This window comes from Pinus tabuliformis, chromosome X (assembly GCF_031772625.1).
Source record: "Pinus tabuliformis cultivar Carrire ecotype Pingquan chromosome X, CPIR1, whole genome shotgun sequence".
Classification (NCBI taxonomy): Eukaryota; Viridiplantae; Streptophyta; class Pinopsida; order Pinales; family Pinaceae; genus Pinus; species Pinus tabuliformis.
The window spans coordinates 1,103,654,192-1,103,678,593 of NC_142308.1; the positions used below are offsets into that span (position 1 = coordinate 1,103,654,192).

The window sequence follows — 24,402 nt, forward strand, 5'->3', positions numbered from 1 at the left end:
ATTTTATCTGATAAGCACTCTACAACCATGAAAGTTTGTAACAATAGTAAATAGGTTTTCAATATTATTGAATCAATTCCTGTTATTTATGATTTTGTAACCTAAAATTAATACTGATTAAATCATAAGATAATATATTCAATATATATTGCTTATAAATATTTATATTTTTCATATATTTTAATTAAATTATAATTTTATTTTAATTAATGAATTAAAATTTTAGAAAATGGTTACATATTTAGAATTAATAATAAATTATAAAAATAATTTTAAATTTGAAATTTATTTTATAAAAGTGTTGTAGCTTTTTTTTTTTCTTAATCATAGTGAATTGGTAACTCCTTGAAATAAGGTTATTGGATACTATTGCTCCAACCATGCCATTAGGAAACTTCACTCAATTCTTATTAATCATTTAAATATTAGTTATTAGAGTACTACTAATAAAGTATCCTAGATCCATAGTAACTCTAGATCTACAAAGCAATTTTGGATCTACAAAGAACCGAGAGGGATCCAATCTCTTTTCACTATAATAGTGGTTTTCATCTCAAGAAATTTGATCCTTCTTGAGGCACGGTAGATTCAGAGTTATTGAATTAAGGGGAATTGGAATATATATATATATATATATATATATATATATATATATATATAGCTAACACTCAATTTTCAAACCAACAGTTTGGAAAGTCATTAGTGGCTGCTATCACCTAATGCAAGTTGACTCATTATAGGCCACTTGTAATTACTTGCTAGTGACTTATAAGGAGAAGACATTCACTCCTACCATATACCTCTGGGTTTTGGGTTGTTAATCTATTTCCTTACATACTAGGAAATGACTTCTTAGCCAAGCATAAATAAATTTTTTAAAGGGAATTTGTTAATTACGTGGTAAGGGGGTTTCCTCTGAGAAAGACTCCTTTAAGTGCCACTTTACACCTTCTGATTTAATGTTAGACAATTGAACAATAGTTGGCCATGAAATTAACAATTAGTTAATAGTAGTTAATAATAATAGTTTCAGGTTAATAATCAGTTAATAGTTAATCATAATTAACAAAAAAAATTTGAAATTTGACTCTTTGGAAACTTATTTTAAGAGTTATGTCTTCTTATCTTAATATGGAAAGAGCGAGATGGTGAAACTAATAATCAGTCAATAGTTAATAGAATAATAGTTTCAGGTTAATAGTCAGTTAACAGTTAATCGTAATTAACAAAAACAAATAGAAATTTAACTCTTTGGAAACTCATTTTAATAGTTATGTCTTCTTGTCTTAGTATGGAAAGAGAGAGATAACAAAAATGCACACCTCTCTCTGAAATGACATCTAATTTCTCATAATCTCCCAAACCATTATTTGGGGTTGGTGAGTTTTCACTAGTTATCTCTGCTCCAGTTTTCTTTTTTCTTTGATAATCGCAAAAGTGTGGAAATGGAGGGACGAAGTGCCTGACCTCTTGAATACTCATGTAAAATACACAGGGAATATGAGTTCTACAACTTTTACCATGTTGATTGAAAAAGTAGGAAGGTGAGCATGGAGATTAACTATAGTATGAAAGAAAGATTCGGCTGCAAAATTTGTATGCAATCATCCATGCTTTGCCCATTAATTGCTGAAATGGTCATATCAATCTTCTCTTTATTAATGGCTTTTTATTCCCATTCTCTTTCTCGATTTTACAGTTATATGGGTTTGGCTTTCTATGGGGGTTGAATTTAGGTTTAACCTTCTCGATTTTTCAGTTATATGGGTTTGGCCTTTTATGGGACTTGAACATGGTTTAACCTTCCTCATTTTTTTAACATTTTGGAAGATTTAGTATGCAATTTTTTAACGCCCAATAAGTCTCAAGGAAAGCAAATACTGGGTTTAACGCGATGCCGTCACTATCATTTGCAAGTCGGAAGATCAGTGTGCAAGAGATTTCTAATCACCAAAAAACATAATGATATAAAATGAGGACTGAGAAATCTTCATAGAAAATAACACAAAGTAGTGATTGAAGTAATAATAATAATTTATTTAAGAGGGTTAGGTGGTCATATCAATGTTCTAGAAACTAAATTTCAAACACTTCTTGATTTGGCTTTTTATTCCCATTCTCTTTCTGGATTTTTCACTTACCTGACGCTTCCTTTCCCTATCATCACTTATTTTCTTCCCGTTGATACTTTGTGCAGATAATCTACACTGTGTATGGATCAAATCGTGTATATATCATAGTGTTGTGCAATGGTGGCAGTGGAGAAAAAAATATGCCACAGTCGATGGTGGTCATAGTGTTGCTAGTGGGTAGCAATGGCAACAAAGGGTAGCCACGAGCACGTCTGTTACTGTGGGGATTATCTGGAGATAGCTACGATAGTTGTGGCGACGACTTCTGGGCGGGCGGTGGTAGCGTTGTACTGCTTGTGTCAGACGACGACCCTAATGTTGCATATGACAACTCCAGTGGGCCAGGTAAGTGAAAAATCCAGAGAATAAAAAGCTAAATCGGGAGCGCTTAACATAATTATTAGAGTAAGGAAATATTTTTTCCTTATTCGTTATATTTATTTTTAATGTGAATACAAGTTAGTGATAGAATCATTCAAATAACTTTATAATATTAAAGAGTGTTTATACTTAGCCAAATATAATATTAATTGAGAATTGAACCAAAAACTCTACAATATTTTTTTTTAATGCTGAAGAAGGCACGCACTTAAGACCAATGCATTATGTAGTTACTAATTAATTATACCTCCCTAAAATGCATAATAAATATTTTATATCCTTTGCAATGTCAAACCTATGATCAAAGGGAATTGGTTAAAGAATCAAGTTGATTTATGGCATATACAATTTCCAATCATTTCAAAATGAGTCGAAACTATAAACTAATCCTTAATAAATCCTTCCAAATTGAACAACATAGTTTAAAGGATTCTTTAATTGATTTTTTCATGCTTTTTTTAGAGCATTCTAATGTAGTCCAACGCTCGTGGGATAGCACTTCATGGGACTGATTTTTGTCCCCAAAGGATAATTGGAAAAATCTGTTAGTCATGTTATGTTATCTTATGAAATTCCATCCTTGAGTCCCCAAGGCTTCCTTAGTATACTAAAGTCTTAATCAAAATATGTGATGTTGCGTGGGATATGACCCATAAAATATTTCATGAGTGTGATTGATAAAATTATCATATATAAAATATTATTCACAATCTATTCAAGGGATTTAGGAGGGTTTTATTACTTACAATATTAAATATTAACAAGGGATTTAGGAGGGTTTCATTATGTTGCATATTTCTTTTGATATGAATAAAGGGATATGAGTTTTTTTAAGTTTTAGGGGACCATGTTACCTCACTTTTTGATGAATATCTCTCTTTCGAATTGTCAAAATGGAAAATTATAGATTATTCAATTCTCTCTTTGCATTTAGATCATAAGAAGAAAGGTTCCTAATCTTAAGTCTCAGGTATTCAATTCCCTCTTTGCATTCATAAAAGGTTTCCAACCTTAATTCTTGGATATAGAGTTAGAGACTTTAGATATTTTAAGCCTTTCCCTTTTTAATAGAATATTTATGTGAATGAGAAAAGAAAACATGTACATTCAACAAATATAACAATAATTTGATTTTGGTATAAAGGACAAATTGGAGGAAAAATAAAAATTTGCATATTGACATGGTAATTTTCAATACTATTATTATTTATTAATTTTTATATAATAGATAAACATTAATTAATATGCACATTAAACATAAATATATTTTTTTATAATGGAAAATTAATTTAAAAAAAAATATTTATGTTTGTAATTATTTAGGGAACTTAAAACCACTTTACAATAAAATGTTCAGTAATTTAATATAAATGTTGAAATATTGCATTGGCAGTTGCCACTTTTGTCATCCTCCATCTCATATACATATTTTTAAAATATATTTCTCATATCACTAATCATTTGAGATCTAAAACCACGGATGAATTTAAGGATGCCATATCTATCAAACAAATTGTTATGAAAGAGCAAGGAATATTTGGTCTGTTAATGAATGCAATAGTCACTAAACTTGTCATTTCAACAATGGCATTCTCCTATAGAAGTTGGGCATAACTAAACTTTTTGAGACAAGGAAAGTATAAAAATAAGTAAATAATACACATTTTTAAGGAAATAATTATGTTATACAGAGGTAGGCATAATTGTAATTTCATCTATAAGCGTTATTTGAAAATGTTGAGAATATTGTAATTGCACCAACTTGTGTGAGTTCAAGTGGGTGCAAATAAATAAATAGTAAATTGGTAGAAATTTTAAGAGTAAGGAGAACATTATTAATGTAGCCATTACCTAACTACACAATGCCTAAACCTAAAACATCATGTCAAGAAGAATCTCCAAGTATAAGCCTATAACATTCACCAAATAACAATAAAATATGTTTGAATGGACTAATCCATACCTCATGCAAGAACTTTGCATAGTTTCTGAGCATAAGTGAGTTGCTTGGATTTGCCTCCAGTATTTTCTGATAGTAAACATTTGTATAATCAGAAACAAAAACAAAATTAGATATTTCCTGATTCCCACCACCAATTCCATATCCTCTAGCTATATACATGGCCTCATCCACAGTCTCCAATGAATATTGTGAATTTCTCACCACTGGATTTGAACCAGAACCCTCTTTTCCTCCTCCTCTAGGCCTCAAAACCTCATTCTTTCTTTCTGAAATAGATGGCTTCTCACTTCCCATCCAATCAACAACAATTGGAACCTTATGGGTTGGTTTTAAACTCTATGGGGAGCTCATATGGAGCTCACCTTGTATATAATTAGAAACAAAAACAAAATTGGAGATTTCCTCATTCCCACCACCAATTCCATATCCTCTAGCTATATACATGGCATCATCGACTGCCTCCAATGAATATTGTAAATTTCTCACCATGGGATTCAAACGAGAACCCTATTTTCATCTTCCTCTAGGCCTCATAATCTCATTCTTTCTTTCTGAGATAGATGAATTCTCACTTCCCATCTAATCAACAACAGTTGGAACCTTATGGGTTGGTTTTAAATTCTACGGGGAGCTCATATGGATATCGCCTTCTGAGTCCCATGTCTATGATCCAAAAGCACCAAAGTTAGATAACAACTTTGCATGTTTACAACAATTGAGGCTGGACGTTGGTTCGAAGAACTTCAAAGCCTTAATGGAGCTAAAAATGGGAATTGAAGATATTCCAAGCAACATTTTTGAAGAGAATAAAAACAAAATCTAGATGAAAAAATGTTAATATCTTATGAAACTCAGTTCAAAATCATTTTCTTTCTGCTCAAAATCAAGGAACATAGCAATATTAGATGGAATATTTTTACCAAATTGGATCTATTTTTCTTGCATTGGGTTACGAGACCCTGCTTTTACTATTAAAATGTTGTAATCAAATCTCAACATGGCTCTCAAAGCTTGGAAGCATATATTTTTGAATGGTGTGTATCCAAGCATGAAAACCTACTATGCTCTTATAAAAGGGATTTTGCAGAAAATTCGTTAGGAAGAATCCTATGCTTAGCTTGTTAAACAACGATGGGTTGGGATGTATTTGTTTCAAATATATGCAAAAGGTACATGACAAACAAAATATTGGATTCCTGAGACATTTGTGAGGATCAATTTCTATGGTTTCACATAGACTTCTCATAAGAGAATGGTTGACTTTAATTGAATCTTGGTTCCCAAAAGAAGCAAATAGGAAACAATTTAAACTTCAGAACATGACCTTTATTCTATTTTGTTTAGATGAAAACAAAAATTATTTGAAAATTTTAAAAATAGATCATAAACAAACTATGTGACACCATGCATGGTAACCCTTGAGTTAGGAGTGTACTATGTTGTTAAAAAATGGTGGGTTGGGATGTATTTGTTTCAAAGATACAATCCTTAGAAACCTAAGGACTAGCATTCAAGATAAATTTCTTACTGAGGAGGTATCTCTTGTGAGAATAAGAAAATATTTTTGTATTCTCCGCTCAAAATCAAGGAACATAGCAATCTCAGATGGAATATTGCAAAAAATTAGATTTTTTTAAGTTTTATAAATTCACATGACTACATAGATATCTCCAAAAACCCTGTCATCATTTTCTAATTGATTCATAAAAAATGAAGATTCAATCAATGTAATTCCCTTACAGTGTAGTTTCCATTACAGGGTAACCCTTGATTTAGGAGTGTATTGTGTTGTTAAAAAATTGTGGGTTGGTATGTATTGGTTCAAAGATAAAATCCTTAGAAACCTAAGAAATGACATTCAAGAGAAATTTCTTACTGAGGAGGTATCTCCCGTGAAAATAAGAAAATATTTTTGTATTCTCTGCTCAAAATTAAGGAACATAGCAGTCTCATATGGAATATTGCTAAAAAATAGATCTATTAAGTTCTATAAATTCCATAAATTCACATGACTACATAGTTATCTCCATAAAACCCTGTCATCAATTTATAATTCATTCATAGGAAATGAAGATTCAATCAATGGCATTCCTTTGCAGTGTAGTTTCCATTATGATGCTTTGACTCAAGTGATCTTAGAACTATGTTGCTTTGTATTTTTTAATTCATAATTGGTTCCATCTGAAGTGTTGTGTCACTTTTATTTTGATTTCATATTGGGGATTTGGTAGAGGCATGAGTCATGGGAAAGTGGAAAATATTTAGAGAAAAATGTGACAAATGATATCGAGGCCTTAGATCTTGCTTTGGATGAAAGTGTTGTGTTCCCCTCCAGTTACTTTAACATAAAGTTTGATTTTAGAAGTCAATATGTTCTTGAATTTAAAATTCTAAATGAACATGTTAATCTTGTGTGCAACAGAAACATGAACAAAGTCAATGGGGTTTTTATTGAGGTTTTGATCAGCTGTAGTCAATTTTATCAGTGAGGATGAGGTCCAAACTTCACATATCTTAATCTAATATTTCAAGCAACATTCTGGGATACTTTTCATTTCATATGTAGTGTGGAGTTTATTATTTTGGCCACAAAGAATTCCCTTCATGATCAAAATTAACTTTGACATGCTTCACTCTATATATATGTTTGTTGAATAAGTTGAATTCAATGTTTGTTAGATTCTCATTGTTCTCTGTTGTTCTTACTTATGCTATTGCCTTATGGTGTTTCCTTTGCAACATTAGGTGCAATTTCTAGTTATATATATTTATAGGCAATAATTCTTTAATTTGTTATATATATATATATATATATATATATATATATATATATATATATATGTTGATATAAATTATATTACCCTTTTCACACAGAAGTTTAAGCATTTTATTTTATTTTCAACTTTTTTTATTAAGTATTTATAATATTTAGCTATGTAATTATTTATGTGATTATACCATTTTATTTATCAATTTGTATTTTTGAATATATAAATTATTAGAATACCTTCATAAATTTTATTATATTTGGTTCATGTAATTTCAACAATTATTATTTTTTATTTTAGTCATTTTATTAAATTTCTAATTATTTTTTAAATAAAATGAAATAGAAAATATAATTAGAGGAAATACCAAAAAAATAATATTTAAACTATTTTCCTTCTCAAACATTTAGTGTTTTTGTTTTATTTCTAGGTTAAATTTTCTATTGCTTCAAAATCACTCTTATACAAAAATCATAGTTCATTATTTGGAATATTCAGCATCAAGGTATGCCATAAGTCAAATCAAAGCAACTATGATGAGGCCCTTACCTTCCATTAAAAACCATCCAAATTTTCTAACAAATGCACATCTACATGATTAACAGAGACAATAATAGAATTGCAATATATTATTTTCTAGTTGTCATTGGGCATACATTTACTTAAAATAATCTAATTTACAAAAACCAAAGATAGGCGAAAATAACTAGACAAGCATCAATTGCTAGAGGATGTTACTAGGACCAAATATTGGGTGCTTGTGCCTATTGGCGCTGGAGGTTTCAGACCACATTGTAAGTGACCTTCAATATGTGACATGTAGGCATCATGATTGACCAAGTAGGAGCACTGGTGGCATTGGACTATTTGGATTTCATTGAGGCATGTGATGATTTCATTGTAATCAATGTAGCTTTATTTGAGAACCCTACCTGAGAGCATCTTCATTTTCCATTGAAGAGTTATAGAATTGAGATATTGGCTACATTTTCCCCTGGTGTAGCAAGTTTTGTAACCTAGTTGGCTAGTTCTATTTGAATATACGAATAAAAATAGGCTTGGAGATCATTAGTGTTAAAATTTCTAATTGTCAAATTTCCTCTTGGATTTTTGACAGCATGGAAGAGTGTAATATAGTTGTAGACATCTTATCTTATATCTAAGTCTAAGGTATACCTAAAGGGCCATGGCCTCTAGAACACAAATGAGAGTGAATTTGTTGGCATTGAATAATGCTCAAAGGAGAGAAAGGCACTAAGGTAGGGAGTCCCGAGAGGTTGCACAAACCAATGAAACAAACTGAATTAAGCAAAGACAACACCATAAGGATCTTCACTCCTATCTTCTAGGTTGGCTAGGGGACAAGGTGAGTTAACAATGATGGAGAGGGCATATGCAGAGGGTAACTCCAAGAAAGTCCAACAAATCAAACAATCCAAGACACTCCAATGAAATTCAACACCTCTAAGATAGCTAGAAAACCATAGAATAACGTCCAACATGTAAATAAAATCAAGTTGAATAATTTTATAATACATGACATATGGGGCATTTCCCTATGTTAGGGCCCATTGGGTGTTGGTATGTTATAGTCAACGTGTTCCACTCTTCTAGACACAGTCAATTCCAAAATTATCCACAAACTAGGATTTCTTCCCAATTCCAAGCTGAAGACATTATCGTAAGAGATGTGTGTTGAAGCTCCAACACAGGAGGAACAAGACCTACATAGACCACTGCATATAACAAACTAGCACCATAGTGAAAATTCCCCACCTGTGGCTAGGAAACAACACTGCAACAATAGGAAAACGGGGAGTAGTGACAGTAGATATGAGAGGGCCCAATGGAAATGAAATCTAACATCTTCATGTGAGGGAAGTTGGGATTTGTGAGGGCAAGGGGTGCGATAGCCATGCCATACCCCCATTTTTTAATGTGAAAGACAGTGGGGTGGCGACCTCCCTCCCGCTTCTATGCATTGGCTCCATTTTCCACACCTTGATTGGGAAATGACATAATTTAGTGTTGTCATGTATGAGAGACTCACATTCAATTTTGCCTAACTTTATTGATGTTGTGTGCGAGTGTTTAGAATTTAATTTGGTTGTACATAATATATTATTTTTGGAAATAATACATCTATTTTTGTATTATCTTGCAAGGATTCATATACGTGCCCACTGATGGAAGGAAGGAACCAAAACACTCTCATGAAATAATTGTTTCAACATATAAGAATAAATACAAAAACCATTTGAATTCTCTAGATACAATATTTAGATTTAGTTGATATTTAACCATGTTAAAATTAGAATCATTATAGGAATGTCAAAACCAAATCCCCCTCCCAACATCTCCGCAATTAATTGAAATAACTATATTAGCAAAAATAGTTACATAGATAAGCATGCCAAAATCTCAATTTAATTGTTAACCTCCATAGAATATTTTAGAATATTCTTATTATTAGTCATATATCAAAGCTTTAGGATTATTTCAGAAGTAGTTATGTCATTTCTTTACATTTAATTAAATTAATTTAAGAAATTATCATTTGAACATGTGTCACATGAGCTATGGTTTTTTAGACATAATATTGGCTTATGATATTGTAACAAAACTTATATAAGAGTTAAAAATCTGCATAATAAAATAAGAATAACTCACTAAATGTTACATGTTTTTTAAATAAAAAAATATTTGAGTTATATATTGTTTATTTTTAAATAATAATAATAATTACACCCCTAATCATTGTTATTTCAACTCATGGATGTGGGCTTGAGCCGTGAGGATTTAAAAAAATAAAAATAAAGTTAATAGCGGGGATTTCACCTCATTAGAATATTCTTGGTTGTATAAAGAACTATATGGATGTGATTTCACTGACCAGCATCAATTTTGTGCGTTACAAAATAGGTTAATAAATACTTTAACAATATATATGAAACAACCGTTTGTGCATTTCATTACACACGACCGTTGTTTGCCTATCCTTGCACATGGGGTGTTGTATCGACACACAGAGTGGACTCTCGCCTCCCCCAATAATTACACCAATAGACATTGCTATTTCGACTTATGAATGTGGGCTTGAGCTTGGGGATTTAAAAAAATAAAAATAAAGTGAATAGAGGGGATTTCACCTCATTAGAATATTCTTCGTTGTATAAAAAGCTAGATGGATGTGATTTCACTGACCAGCTTCATTTTGTGCGTTACAAAACAGGTTAATAAATATTTTAATAATATATATGAAACAACAGTCTCTGCATTTCATTCCACACGACCGTGTTTGCGTGTCCTTGCACATGGGGTATTGTATCGACACACAGAGTGGCCTCTCACCTCCCCAAGGTGGCCATGTTACGAATTTAATTTAATTTAGTGGTCATAGTCATGGTGGTCGGTTTGATTGCATTCAGTTCATTTTGAGGGATGAAAGCATGCTGCATTCGATAATTTCCCATTTTGAAGAATTCAATTTTTAGTTATTTGCCTTTCAGCAAATTCGATTCGATGACCTTTCCATGCCATTTAGCATCTGAAATCCCCATATAATACGCACATTTTCGCTATTTTTGAAGCTTATTTTGAAGCATTCATGGTGTTTCCCAGCATTAATGGTGCTTTCGAAGCTTTAATGGTGTTGTACTAGGGATACTCGTGTAGACGCAACGTCATGAGCAAGATGGGGTATTGCTTTTATAGGCACACGAAGGAAAAAGGAGAGTGGAAAGTGTCCAAGAAAGAGCCAGGGGGCTGACTTCAGTGGTGGCATATCCTAGGAGAAAAAGAAGTAATAAAATAGCTTTAGTCCAGGAAGATAACAGTTGTTTCAGCAAGCGCTGTGTGGCTCTCGCTAAGGAGTAGTGGGCGAGGTTTTATATACTTCATCATTGTACCACCCTACTGTTGTGCTGGAATATTTATTGTGAAGACACTTGAGGCATGTAGGTTTAGTTGTGAAGACACTTGAGGCATGTAGGTTTAGTTAGTTGTATGATGAGACAATGTGTAGTTATGCAAAAAAAAAAAATCAACAATCATTTTGGCATCAGTTCAATATTTGTTCAATATCTCATCAATTCAACATCTTTCAATGCATTCATTTGATCTCCGGATGTTTTGAATGAACGAGGCTCTAAGACATGGTAAGTGGGTCGTGGTCCCCTATCCCTGTTACTTTATCTTGTCTTCTTTGTGGGATAAAGGACAAACAAATGACCATAAATCATTGGAATTGTGAAAATTCGATTGCTATACTTAGACGAGTTCCACTAACATGATTGTGTGTGCAAATTCCTTGATTTTTTGCTGCATGTTCTAATTTTGTAAATAATTTGCCTGTGAAACGATAGTAGGCTTTTCTCCCGAATGTTTTTCTATTGAGAAAAACAAAAAAAAATCTATCTAATTATAATTAGAATCATTATGGTGATGGAGGGTCGTCTTGCGTGATGTTTTCATAAAAAACAAAATATTCTGACGTTGCATTAATAATATCAGGATTGCAAAATCAATTAACAAGAAACACATTTCCTAAACTACAAGTTTCCCTCCAAAAAAAATTGAGAAAAAGACACAAGTAGTTTGAACAAGCCGAACAAGCCCAGTGGCGCATCCAGGGATGTTGAATGAATTCAAAGGATACCATTAATGAAAAATTGAGATCGCTATATCAACCACATTTATCATGAATCATTTAGGACTCTCACAGATCCAATGTTTAACATTATAGTCGCTCCTTTTCCAATAACACTGCTTAGCGAGTCATGAATTATGCTTTTCTTGAAAGCTAACATTATCTTCCATGTATTTGAGGAATTTAGTTAGGACTAATATTACTATAGAAAGCTAACATTGTCTTCCATGTTCACTTGCTCAAGTATATGGGAATGGACGTGTATTGGTTTTGTATTTCGTGTTCATGCATATACCCCAGTAAGGCGTTCATACATATCAGTATAAATGAATAGCCGACAACATATCGCCTTCTTTGATTGTGTGTGCAATTTCATTCAATTTTTGCTGCATGTTCACATTTTGTAAAGGCCTTTTATGTGAAACGATCCCTGCTTTTTCCCAAATGTATTTCTATTTGAAAAAGAAAAAACTATCTAAATACAATTAGAATCTGTTAGACTAAACAAAGCGCAGCTGAGATAAATATAAACATACACAACACATACAAAAAACCACACAAAACCATAACACAGAGATTTAACGTGGTTCACCCAACCAATCTAGGCTACGTGCACGAGAACAGAGGCATCAGCAATCTTATTATTCAAAGAAGATTACAACAAATCTAATAATTCACACATACTCTCAGCTCTCCCCTATTTTCTCTACTTTCTCTACACACTCTTACAATCCTCTACGTGATTACATTTCTATATAGCTTGAGCATAAAACTGAATCATAATTCCCTCACAACAAATATAGGATGCATTAACTCCTCCTCAAAAAATATTGGAGCTAATATAGCAACTAATCCTATTGTTGTCACATACATGAGATTTTTCCCAAATTTAATAAAACAGAAAATCTCAACAATCTCCACCTTGACAACAATTAGCCTAATGCCTTGTTCATTTATTATTTTTATCTTTTCTGCAAGCCAGACACCAACGTAGCTTCTCTAACAAAACTGGTTTCGTGAACATGTCTGCATAGTTTTCCTTCGTATGCACCTTTTCAAGAGAAACACCTCTTTCAGTGATAACCTGTCTTGAAAAATGGTATTTGATAGGTATATGCTTTGATTTACTATGATAGGTTGTATTCTTAGCCAAATGAATTGCACTTTGACTATCACAAAATAGCTTGATGTTGTCCTGTAACTTACCAAACTCACGAATCAAACCTTTCAACCAAATCGCTTCTTTGCAAGCATGTGAAGCAGTTATGTATTCTGCTTCAGTAGTGGATAAAGCAACAATATTCTCTAGCTTTGACATCCAGCTAATAGCTCCACCTGCAAGAGTAAAGACATATCTTGAAGTTGACCTTCTCTTATCCAAATCACCTGCAAAATCGGAATCAACATAACCGCAAACAAATTCACTACTTCTGTTATAAGTGATACAACAATCACTCATGCCTCTCAAATACCGAAGCACCAATTTCACTGCTGACCAGTGTTCTTTTCCTGGATTTTCTATATACCTGCTGACAACCCCAACCGCATGTGAAATATCTGGTCGAGTACATACCATCGCATACATTAAACAACCTACTACATTGGCATATGGAATTCGAGACATATATTCCTTTTCTTCATTTGTACTAGGACATAAACTTGAAGAAAGCTTAAAATGGGAAGCTAAAAGGACTGAAACAGGCTTCACATTGTTCATACCAAACCTCAAGAGTATTTTCTCAATATACTTCGGTTGTGATAGCCACAACTTACCATTGCTCCTGTCTCTGAAAATCTCCATGCCCAAAATTTGTCTTGTTGCTCCTAGATCTTTCATATCAAATGTCCTAGCCATCTGAGCCTTTAACCTGTTGATATCCGTTATGCTTTTGCTTGCTAAAAGCATATCGTCAACATACAACACTAAGATAATGAACATGCCATTACTTAATTTCTTAAAGTAAACACAATGATCATATTCACTTCTTATATAATTTTAACTCAACATGAAAGAATCAAACTTCTTGTACCATTGTTGAGGCGATTGCTTCAGACCATACAATGATTTCTTGAGCCTGCAAACAAATTTCTTGTTGCGATCTTGAACAAACCCTTCCAATTGTTCCATGTAAATTTCCTCATCTAAATCTCCATGTAAAAATGTAGTTTTGACATCTAGTTGCTGTAATTCTAAATCAAGCAAAGCCACTAATGCTATTACCATTCAAATTGAAACAATTTTTACAACTGGTGAAAAAATCTCATGAAAATCAATGCCTGCTTTCTGAGAAAAACCTTTCGCAACCAACCTTGCTTTGTACCTGTCCTTCGAACCATCAACACCATTTTTCAATTTGTACACCCATTTACATCCCACAGTTTTTCTGTCTTTAGGAAGTTCTACCAGATCCCATGTGTCATTCTTGCGTAATGCCATCATCTCGTCCTTCATAGCTTCTTTCCACTTTTCACTTTTTGAACCTTCTACAGTTTTCTGATAACACAAAGGTTCATCATCATTAGCGGTTAAAGCAACTAAAGTAACATAATCATCATAACTTCTAGGAGGGCGTTTGATTCTTGTAGACCTCCTTAAGGATGTTTCTGGTGCTTCCACAATTGGTTGACTACCATCTATAGGAACTTCTTCATGATCAGCATCTGAGACCTATTCATGATCTACATCTAAACCTTGTTCATGATCTGATTCTGAAACCTGTTCATGACTAGTATCTGAGCTATGGTCATCATGACTATCATTAGAAGTGCTTTCAAACTGAATGTGCTGAAAATCAGATACATCATCCTGTTTCAATCTATTATCTACATCTAACTGTACAAGAGAGGATTCATTAAACTTTACATCTCTGTTGATGATGATCTTGCGGGTAGTAGGATCCCACAATCTATATCCCTTTGTTCCATCACCATATCCAACAAAGATATACCTTGTTGACTTTGGATCTAATTTAGTTCGCTGATGTTTAGGCACTAGAGCATATGCATCACAGCCAAACACTCTGAGTTTAGAATAATCACAAGGGTGACCTTTCCATACCTCTTGAGGAATCTTGCAACCTATCGCCATGGATGGTGATCGATTTATCACATAACAAGTTGTAGCCACCGCTTCTATCCACAATTCCTTCTGCAAATCGGCGTTACTCAGGATACTCCTTTCTCTCTCTAAAAGAGTCCTATTCATGTGTTCAACAACTCCATTTTGCGGAGGAGTATAAACAGTGGTCTTATGTCTCTCGATCCCTGCATCCTTGCAATAGTTTTCAAACTCCTTGGAAGTAAACTCACCACCATTGTCAGTTCTTGAACATTTTATAGTTCTACCAGTGATGTTTTCTACCAATGCTCTAAACTGCTTGAAAACTGTAAAAACATCAGACTTCCTTTTCAACATGTAGACCCACACTTTCCTAGAAAAATCATCAATAAACAATACAAAATATGACAAGCCACCATATGAAGTTGTAGGGGCTGGACCCCAAACATCTGAATGGATATAATCAAGTATTCCTTTACTAGTATGTTTGTATGTTTTAAACTTTTTCTTACTTTGTTTTCCAAATAGACAATGTTTACAGAAATCTAACTTTCCAGACTTTAGATTAGGAAGTAACTTGCGATCACCCAAAATTTTTAACCCTCTTTCACTCATATGGCCCAACCTTTGATGCCATAAGCGAATGGAAATACTGTCATGTTCAGACACCGTAGACACATGATCCGACCATGTTCTTCCTTCTAACTGAAATAGATTTCCTACCTTCTTAGCTTTCATTACTAGTAAAATACCTTCGTAAATTTTCATTACTCCACCTTGAATTATAGTTTTATATCCATTTGTGTCAAGTGCTCCTAGTGAAATTAGATTTTTCCTTAAATATGGTACATGTCTTACATCAGTTAACATTTTGGTTGTCCCATCAAACATTTGCAGTTGTATACTCCCTATTCCCACAATATTACATGTGACATCATTACCCATGTACACGACTCCATCATTAATTGATCTATACGTCTTAAACCATTCTCTATGAATACACAAGTGGTTTGATGCACCAGAATCTAACAGCCAATGTTGATCATGGTTTAACAAATTAACTGATAACACTTCATCACTCATTCCTGAACCAGATGCTAAACCTGTATCTGTCGTGTTTGCTTCTTGCTTTGCTATCGAAGAGTCTTCTTTGGATGCTTTTTGTCTCTTCCAACAGTGCTTCTTCAAATTTCCCGATTTTCCACAAAACCAACACTTTACCTTACTCTTCTTCCCTTTCGATTTTGATCGTGAGTTGTTGCGCTTACCAGAGCGTCTTTCTCTCAAACGACCTCTAGCCAGCATTGCTTCTGATGTAGAGGTGTCCGCATTTGACCTCTTCCTTGTCTCTTTGGACAACAAAGCTCCAACAATATGATCAAATTCAAGGGCTTCTGATATACTTAGACTGATAGAAGTAACCAAATGATCCCATGACTCGGGCAACCAGCACAATAAAGTTATAGCTTTATCTTCTGATTAAAATTTTACTTCTATACTTTCTAATTGCACCATGAGAGTATTAAAGACATTCAAATGATCAGTAATAGTTGTACCTTCCTTCATACGAACACTGTACAATTGTCACTTCAGAAGAATCCTATTGGTCAAGGATTTTGTCATGTACAGCTTCTCCAGCTTTGTCCACAAACCAGCAACATTTTTCTCTGACACGATGTTAAACAAAACATCATCCGCCAAACACAGTCGAATACCGCTCAGAGCTCTTCCATCCAATTCATTCCATTCATCATCTGTCATGGGGTAAGGCTGTTTGGATCTTCCCAACAACGCCTTCGCCATGCCTTGTTGCACAAGCAGATCGTGCATCTTCACTTTCCAGATCTCGAAGTTATTTTTGCCATTGAACTTCTCGATCTCAAAATGAGCGCTTTGAGTTTTTTCCATGTTGAATAAAAAAATCTCCAATTCCAAATAAAAATGCCTCTATCGTACCGTGTAAATGCAATTTGAAAAGAAAAACAAAAATTGCAGGTTTACCAGAGGGAAAAACTGTCGGGCGCTCCTTGACAGCGAAAAAACCGCGCCTAAAACACAATCCACTGCCTGGCGCTCCTTTGACAGCAGATGCTCCGCGCCAGAGCAAAATCCGTGTAAGTGTCGCAAAATTGGCGCGCTTAATCCCGTCGATTCCGCGCCAATCAGAATATTGGAGCTCTGGCGCGAGTATCAGACTCGGATCTGCGCCAATTGGTGCGTCTGTTCCAAAATAAAATGCGCCAACCCGTTCACTGCCAGAAATTGGCACGACTGTCTCTGCTAAAACCGTGCCAATTGCCAAAACTCCACCTTTAGCCGATCTGTCACACACACCAGCTCCACAACCAGAGACTCGTAGGTTATGGGCCCTCCACACACCGTTGCGCCGCTCTGATACTACTTGTTAGACTAAAAAAAGCGCAGCTGAGATAAATATAAACATACACAGCACATACGAAAAACCACACAAAACCATAACACAGAGATTTAATGTGGTTCACCCAACCAATCTGGGCTACGTCCACTAGAACAGAGGCATCGGCAATCTTATTATTCAAAGGAGATTACAACAAATCTAATAATTCACACATACTTTCAGCTCTCCCCTATTTTCTCTACTTTCTCTACACACTCTTACAATCCTCTACGGGATTACATTTCTATATAGCTGGAGCATAAAATTGAATTATAAATTCCCTCACAACAAATATAGGATGCATTAACTCCTCCTCAAAAAGCACTGGAGCTAATATAGAAACTAATCCTATTGTTGTCACATACATGAGATTTTTCTCAAATTTAATAAAACAGAAAATCTCAACAGAATCGTTATAGTGATGAAGAGCCCTTTTTAGTGATGTTGATTTCATGAAGATGCTTTCTAATGTTGCATTAATAATATCATGATTGCATAATCAACGAACAATAAACACACTTACTAAACTACATGTTTCCCATGAAAACAAATTTTGAGAAAAGGCACCGTTAGTCTGAACAAACCTAGTGGCACATCCATGGATCTTGAATGAATCCAAAGGCTACCATTAATGACAAATTGAGATCCATATATCAACCACACATTTATCATGAATCATTTAGGGCTCTTTAGGATCCAATGTTTAACGTTGTGGTCACTCCTCTTCCGATAGCACTGCTACGCAAAATATCAATTATGCTTCGGTTGAGGAATGACATCACGTTCCTTGTCCTTGAGGAATTTAGTAGTGATTGATATTACCATTGAAAGCGGAGATAATATACTTGAGATTGGTTAATATTTTCAATCTACTTCATTTACCTAAAATGCAATTAAACATGTTGAAACATTAAGTTTTACACATTAGGTTTATATTAGGGTTTACACATTGCGGTAAAGTAAGACGTATTAATTACCAAAAGAGGCAGGTGCACGATATCATAATACACTATGTTTTGTGACCATTGATGGGACTTAGATTATTTGTGATGTTCAACTGCTCTAGTATATAGGAATGGACATGTGTCGATTTTCTATTTCACGGTCGCACATTTACCACAGTAAGGAGCTCATAAATATCAATATAAATGAATATCCGACAATGTATTTTCGGTACATATGGTCTTCCTTGACTGGTTAAATAGTTCCATTGGTTCTTTTACAGAGGGCTCGCCGGCTGGCCAAGACATGGAGGAGCCAATCCAAAGGGAGTCACTCCCTACTCATAGACGAGCTCTTAAAATATCGTCTTAGAAAAATATTCACTACAGATATATGTTCTTTTTCGGTATCATAACAATCCAAATAAATTAGACGAATAGTGCATCCTAGCTTTAGATCTCTTTAGAGTTTTAAAAGGAAGAGAGAGGATAAAAATGATTTCATGCGCTGGTTTTTCTTTAACGTAACTTGGTAGAAAGGAGATGTAAAAGACACAACGTTTGCAATCTTCTTTTCAAATAAATGAGATATTTATTGTTTTTATATTATTTTAAAATAAATATCAACAAATTCAATATTAGGAAAATTTTCCCTATTTCATTTGATTTGATATTATTATAAATATTTTGAATTTCAAATTTAATGGGAATATATATAAGATATCTTAACGAAAAATATATTTTGTATTTTATTTTTTAATGATGAAAATATCAATACAAATATATTTTATTATTTTTTTTAACCATTTAAATTCATTAAATTCTATTTAATATATTAGGGTCTTTCTTCATTAAATTCATTATAATTTAAAATAGATTTATTTTTAAAATTTAAAATCTTTTTGGGCTTCTCCCATTAGATTAAAGATATATTTATATCACAATTTTGAATAAAACATAAATTGGATTAAAATAAATTTATGCTTATATTTTTAATTAAAAATAAAAATAAAATATATTAATTTTATCATAATAATAATAAAAACATATTAATATTAGTAAATATATAAATATAATAATAATATAATTATTATTATTGATGATGATTAATGTCCATTTAGACCAAATTTTGGTCTATCGGACCCAAGAAATGTATTATTTAGTTTTATTTATGGTTTTATTCGTATGCTAAAAAATCTTGGAGAGAAGCCTCCTGAGCTCACTATAATTTTGACATCGTAAAAGGCTAGGAAGGTAAGTATTGCAACAAATATTATGAAACTCAGATCTAATGTGGTTGTACGCGGGGCACTCTAAGAGGAAGTGATTTTCATCCTCGATGTTCATATTCTGATAGAGATGGCAGATCCTTTCCATTCATGGTGTTTTAGGAACTGCCCAATGACTTGTTTCACTATGGAGCTCATGAGAGTTCGTTCTAATCTTGGCTATATTAATTTTCCTCTTTGAGCTAGTTAAAACACAGAGATACTTTTCATCTTCTAGGGTGGGGTTGATGGCCTCCTTATAATATCTTAATTTTCTATTAGCTACTAAATCTTTCTCACAACACTTTTTTTTTTGAACTTAGAAGTAACAATATTTTAATGTTATTAATGTTTTGTAATGGAACATTCTTGTCGATCTCCCAATGGTTTAACGAGGCCCTAGTGCCTTTATACCAACCTCGTTTGAGCCTTAGGTGGTTTTGGCTGGAATTTAAAGCTAGCTTAGGAAGTCTATAGTCTCCTATGTTATTGAGTTTGTGCTTGTACAACAGAAGCCTAGCCATAGCTAGGCTCTTGATAGGGGAAAGACCCACTTCTACAAGGAGAATAGGATAGGGTGTATTGCTTTTAATTTTGAGGTTATATGTTATAAAACACTTCTGCATTTGTTCAATCTTTCTCCAAGATTCTCTAGAGATGCTGCAACCCCAAACCTCACATCCATATAAGATATCAGGAGTGACTAAAGTTTCAAAGAGGAACTTATTTATATCCCACATTATGAGGTTTGTCGTTTTACAATTATTTTCAAGACCAAAATAAGCTTTCCACCCCCCATTAATCATTTTCTCAATTCTATAGTTCTAGTTGAGCTTGTGATGAATATCAATTCCTAGATACTTGTAAGAAGACACCTCCTCCAAGTTACTATTGTCATACATAAATTTAGCATAAGTGTCCTTCTTGGATTTGATAATCATAACTTTTGTTTTGTTAGTGTTAACAGGCATACCCATGGTAGAGTGGAAATCCTTAAGAAGTCTAAGTTTCTTATCAAGATCAGATGGGTACCTTGCGAGAAGAACAATATCGTCAGCATAGAGAAGAAGGATGATAACTATCCTAGCTAAGATTGTGTCAGCGCGACCTTCTTCCTCTAAAAAACCTTCTAGCTTATCGATGTAAATGACAAATAGGGTAGGGGAGAGGGGGTAACCTTATTTAACTCTGATATTACATTTAATATCTTTCAAGCGCCCCTCATTTCTTTTTAACTCTGCAATTACATTCTCGTATAACCTTATAGCGGCAACTCTCAACTCTAAAGGAACCTGTAGCTCTTCTAATCTATTCCATAGGTTGTTTCAAGGAACTGTATTGAAAGCCTTTCTACATTCCACAAAGAAAAAAAAGAGGTTGGATTTATCATTGTGGCATTCCTCCACAATGATCCTAAGTGTAACGAGGTGGTCCATTGTTGAGTGTTTCTTTCTAGAACCCACTTTGGCTTTAGCCCGCTTACCTTCACTTTCAACCCATATGCTCAACTTCTTTTCCAAAATAATACCATATAACTTGGCTAAGAGAGGGCTGATCATAATTTTTCGATAATTAGAGGGGTTATTTGTATCCCCACTTTTAAAAATAGGGATAATTAGGTTCTGAGTCCATGGTTTAGAGAACCTTTTCTTGACCACTTGATTGAAAAGATTGTGGATGTGGGGGATGAAGACAGGACCTCCAATTTTTAAGATTTCCACTTGGTAACCTTCAATGTCCTGAGCTTTCCCATTTGTTAGGCGTTTAACCCCAAAGTAAATGTCTTCTAATCAGAAAACTTCTTTCGTTGTGAGGAGGGTTTCAAAGTTATCCATGACATTGGAGATTCATAAAGCTTTTTAAGATAGGAATTCTAGTCGCGTAAAACAATTTTATTATTATCTTTAATTTTCCTAGTTAGAATCTACCTCCAGAATTTCTTAGGAGCTACCTTAGAGAGGTATAAGAGACTCTCTCGTATTTTACCAATATATTGCCTTTTTTCCCTTTTAGTTAAGGCTTTGTAAATTTTTATCTTGCCAATTTTAAGAGATTCATCAACAACTTCCTTAATTGCTCTCCTCGCACTATTACAATCTTTGACATACCATGGGTTGGTTTTGTTATTTATTTTATTACTTGAAACTTCAAATGATAACTTGTTAATAGAATATGAGAGGGTTGTAGTAAAATTATGATAGAGGTCTTCTATATTGTCTATACTAGATAAATGAAGCAAATTAGTTTTTAATTCATTTAGAAAGGATCGCTTTTATTTCTATCGAAGATTAACTTCTTTTGGATATAAGGATTATCTTCTATGTGATCTCTATGCATGAAAAAATTGAGAGTTATAAGTAAAGCCCTATGATCAGAGTCAGGCTCGTGGTCGTTTAAGATGTCAAAATTTACTATTTAGTTGTATAAAGGGAGATCGGAAATAACATAGTCTACCATGCCGCTACCAAGCCCAGATGCACGTCATCTAGCTAGAATTGGGCCACTTCTTTAGATTGTTGCAAATTATGAGATCTTGAGCACTACAAAGCTTAACTAGCTCCAACCCAAACAAATTCTCCCTGAGGTATTCAGAGCTCCTTTTGTACCGGCTAGCCAGAGTAAGGTCTTCCTCTAACCAAAGAGTATTAGGGCTGGAATGACTTCTTAGAAGAATAGCTTGGTTGCTTGAATTTCAAGCATTAAAGTCACCTATTAAAAGGATATTACCTTAATTCCTTAGGCTATAAATATCAATCTCTAAACCATTGTAATGACTATTTTTATCTAAATTCTTTTTCTTATAGAAGTTAGAATTGATGGGGGGGGAAGAACAGATTGCTATGTAGGTCTTTTTATCATTAATGTTAGTAATATTTATCCAACTATATTGGTTGTAAGGGTCGTTTTTATAAATCCTATCATGGGGGGAGATTTTCTTCTTAATGTAACGAGCTATACCCCTAATGCCTCTACGAGAGGATCGCTTGTTCCAAGTAGACCATAATGCAAAGCCATCTATGTTGGGGACCTTAGATTCTTTGTGCTCCCAAGTTTCAACAAGCAATATAATATCAACATCATTCGAGATCCAACTGGGCTTGGGACCTTTGTTCCATGGAGAGCCCCGACAATTTCAAGAAAGAATCTGGAGCATGTTGAATTGCTATTTATTACTATCTTTTTGGTTTCTATCTCGAATAATGACTTTTCTCTTTCTGATTATTGCCCACTTTCCTCCCTTCCTATATTCTTTTACCTTTTGAACCTCCTTTCTTAATTCTGCTTGATCTTCTGGAATGAGATCTTCATTTATAAATATTCTCATTCATTTTAGACTTGAGGTTTTACTAAGTATGTCATACTTATGGTCAGTAGAGCTCACCTTTATTTGAATCAAACTTCCGTTATTCTCAGTTAATTTCCCCAACCTTGTTGCTTCAATGAGACATGTTGTTTCAATTTGTAATCTATTATGTAATTTTATCTTGGCTATGGCTAATGTATCCTCTTATACCTCCTCTTTCAAACCGAAGATTATAAGGTTCATGGCCCTTTTGTTACTCTCATGGTCTAATTCTATCAATTTTTTCATTTCATCCTTAATTGGTTTGTTATCTAATTTACATACCACAGTATTTAGGGTGAAGCGGTTATTAACTTTTTCTTCTAGTTCTTTAATCATGTCTTTCATTTTAAGACTCTCTAAAGTATCATCATCTCCTTGCTCGAATGTTTGGTTCGTATCTTAGTTTTTCTTTTCTATAACCTGCAACCTAGTCTCCATTACCTCCATTTTATTCTCCAATAGTTCTATTTTGTTTTCTATTTGTTTTTGGATCTTGTCTTCAAGAGAGGTGAATTTATTTTCGAGTGTAGCTTCTAGCTCTGTTTGTAGCTTGACTTCTCTTTTTTCTCTACATTTCTCTAAAGACTCTATATACTCATAAAGGCTCTATAGAGTAACTGTGTAGAGTAACTGTGTTAGGTCTACCTTTGGTAATTTTTGGTAGCCGTGGTGAATTATTCATACTTGAAAATATATGAGCATATATGTATTAGAAAAAGATAAGGAATGTGTGCACTTGATATCAGCAAACCGGACCGCCAATCGCACGTGCCCTGAATGAACCACAGCCTGCAGACTAGATTGGATTTGAAAAGATGACAGAAAAGTATTTCGAAAATATCGCACCATAGACCCGACACAATAATATTTATAAAACTACACCGCAGATGTGAACCCGTCGTCAAGGTGAAGCTGATGCGAGCGTGGCGTCGAGGTGAAAATGTCAATTCTGCCTTGCTAGACCCCTTGGTTCTACACGTGTACTCACGTACCCCTCTAAAAAAAACTTCCGAAGATAAAACCCTCAGAAATTGTGCACTAATGAAAATTAGATCTCAGCCCAAGCAATAGTGAACCGAGCTCCATAATAGAGTCTACCTTCTTAGCAACAATGCCAGCTCAATTGGATAGATTGACCTCTAAACGAGAGCTTGTTGCACCGAGAAACTTTGCAGAAACCACCATAGAGAAATTTCATATCATCGCAGAGGCTTAATAATAATGATGGCTCAATTGGAAACTTCGCATAAATAAATGGAAACTCATATTAAAACCACGCTCACACGAAAATGTGATAAACCCTAGTTATGAGACTCTTCATTCTCTATGGGCGTGCAAATAAAATATGACTCGTGGGACTGTGATAAACCCTAGCACCGAGAATTTTCACATAAACCTTCGCATATGTATTTTGCAAAAACATCCGCAAACAAAATATTAGAAACCTCAGAAACCATGCTATTACAATTATATTAGCACAA

The 24,402-nt window shown here is 33.8% G+C and overlaps 1 pseudogene; it reads right to left on the bottom strand.

Moving 5' to 3' along the window:
• Nucleotides 1–4,385: 4,385 nt before the first annotated feature.
• On the bottom strand, nucleotides 4,386–5,271 carry LOC149143670 (uncharacterized; annotated as a pseudogene).
• Nucleotides 5,272–24,402: the final 19,131 nt, after the last annotated feature.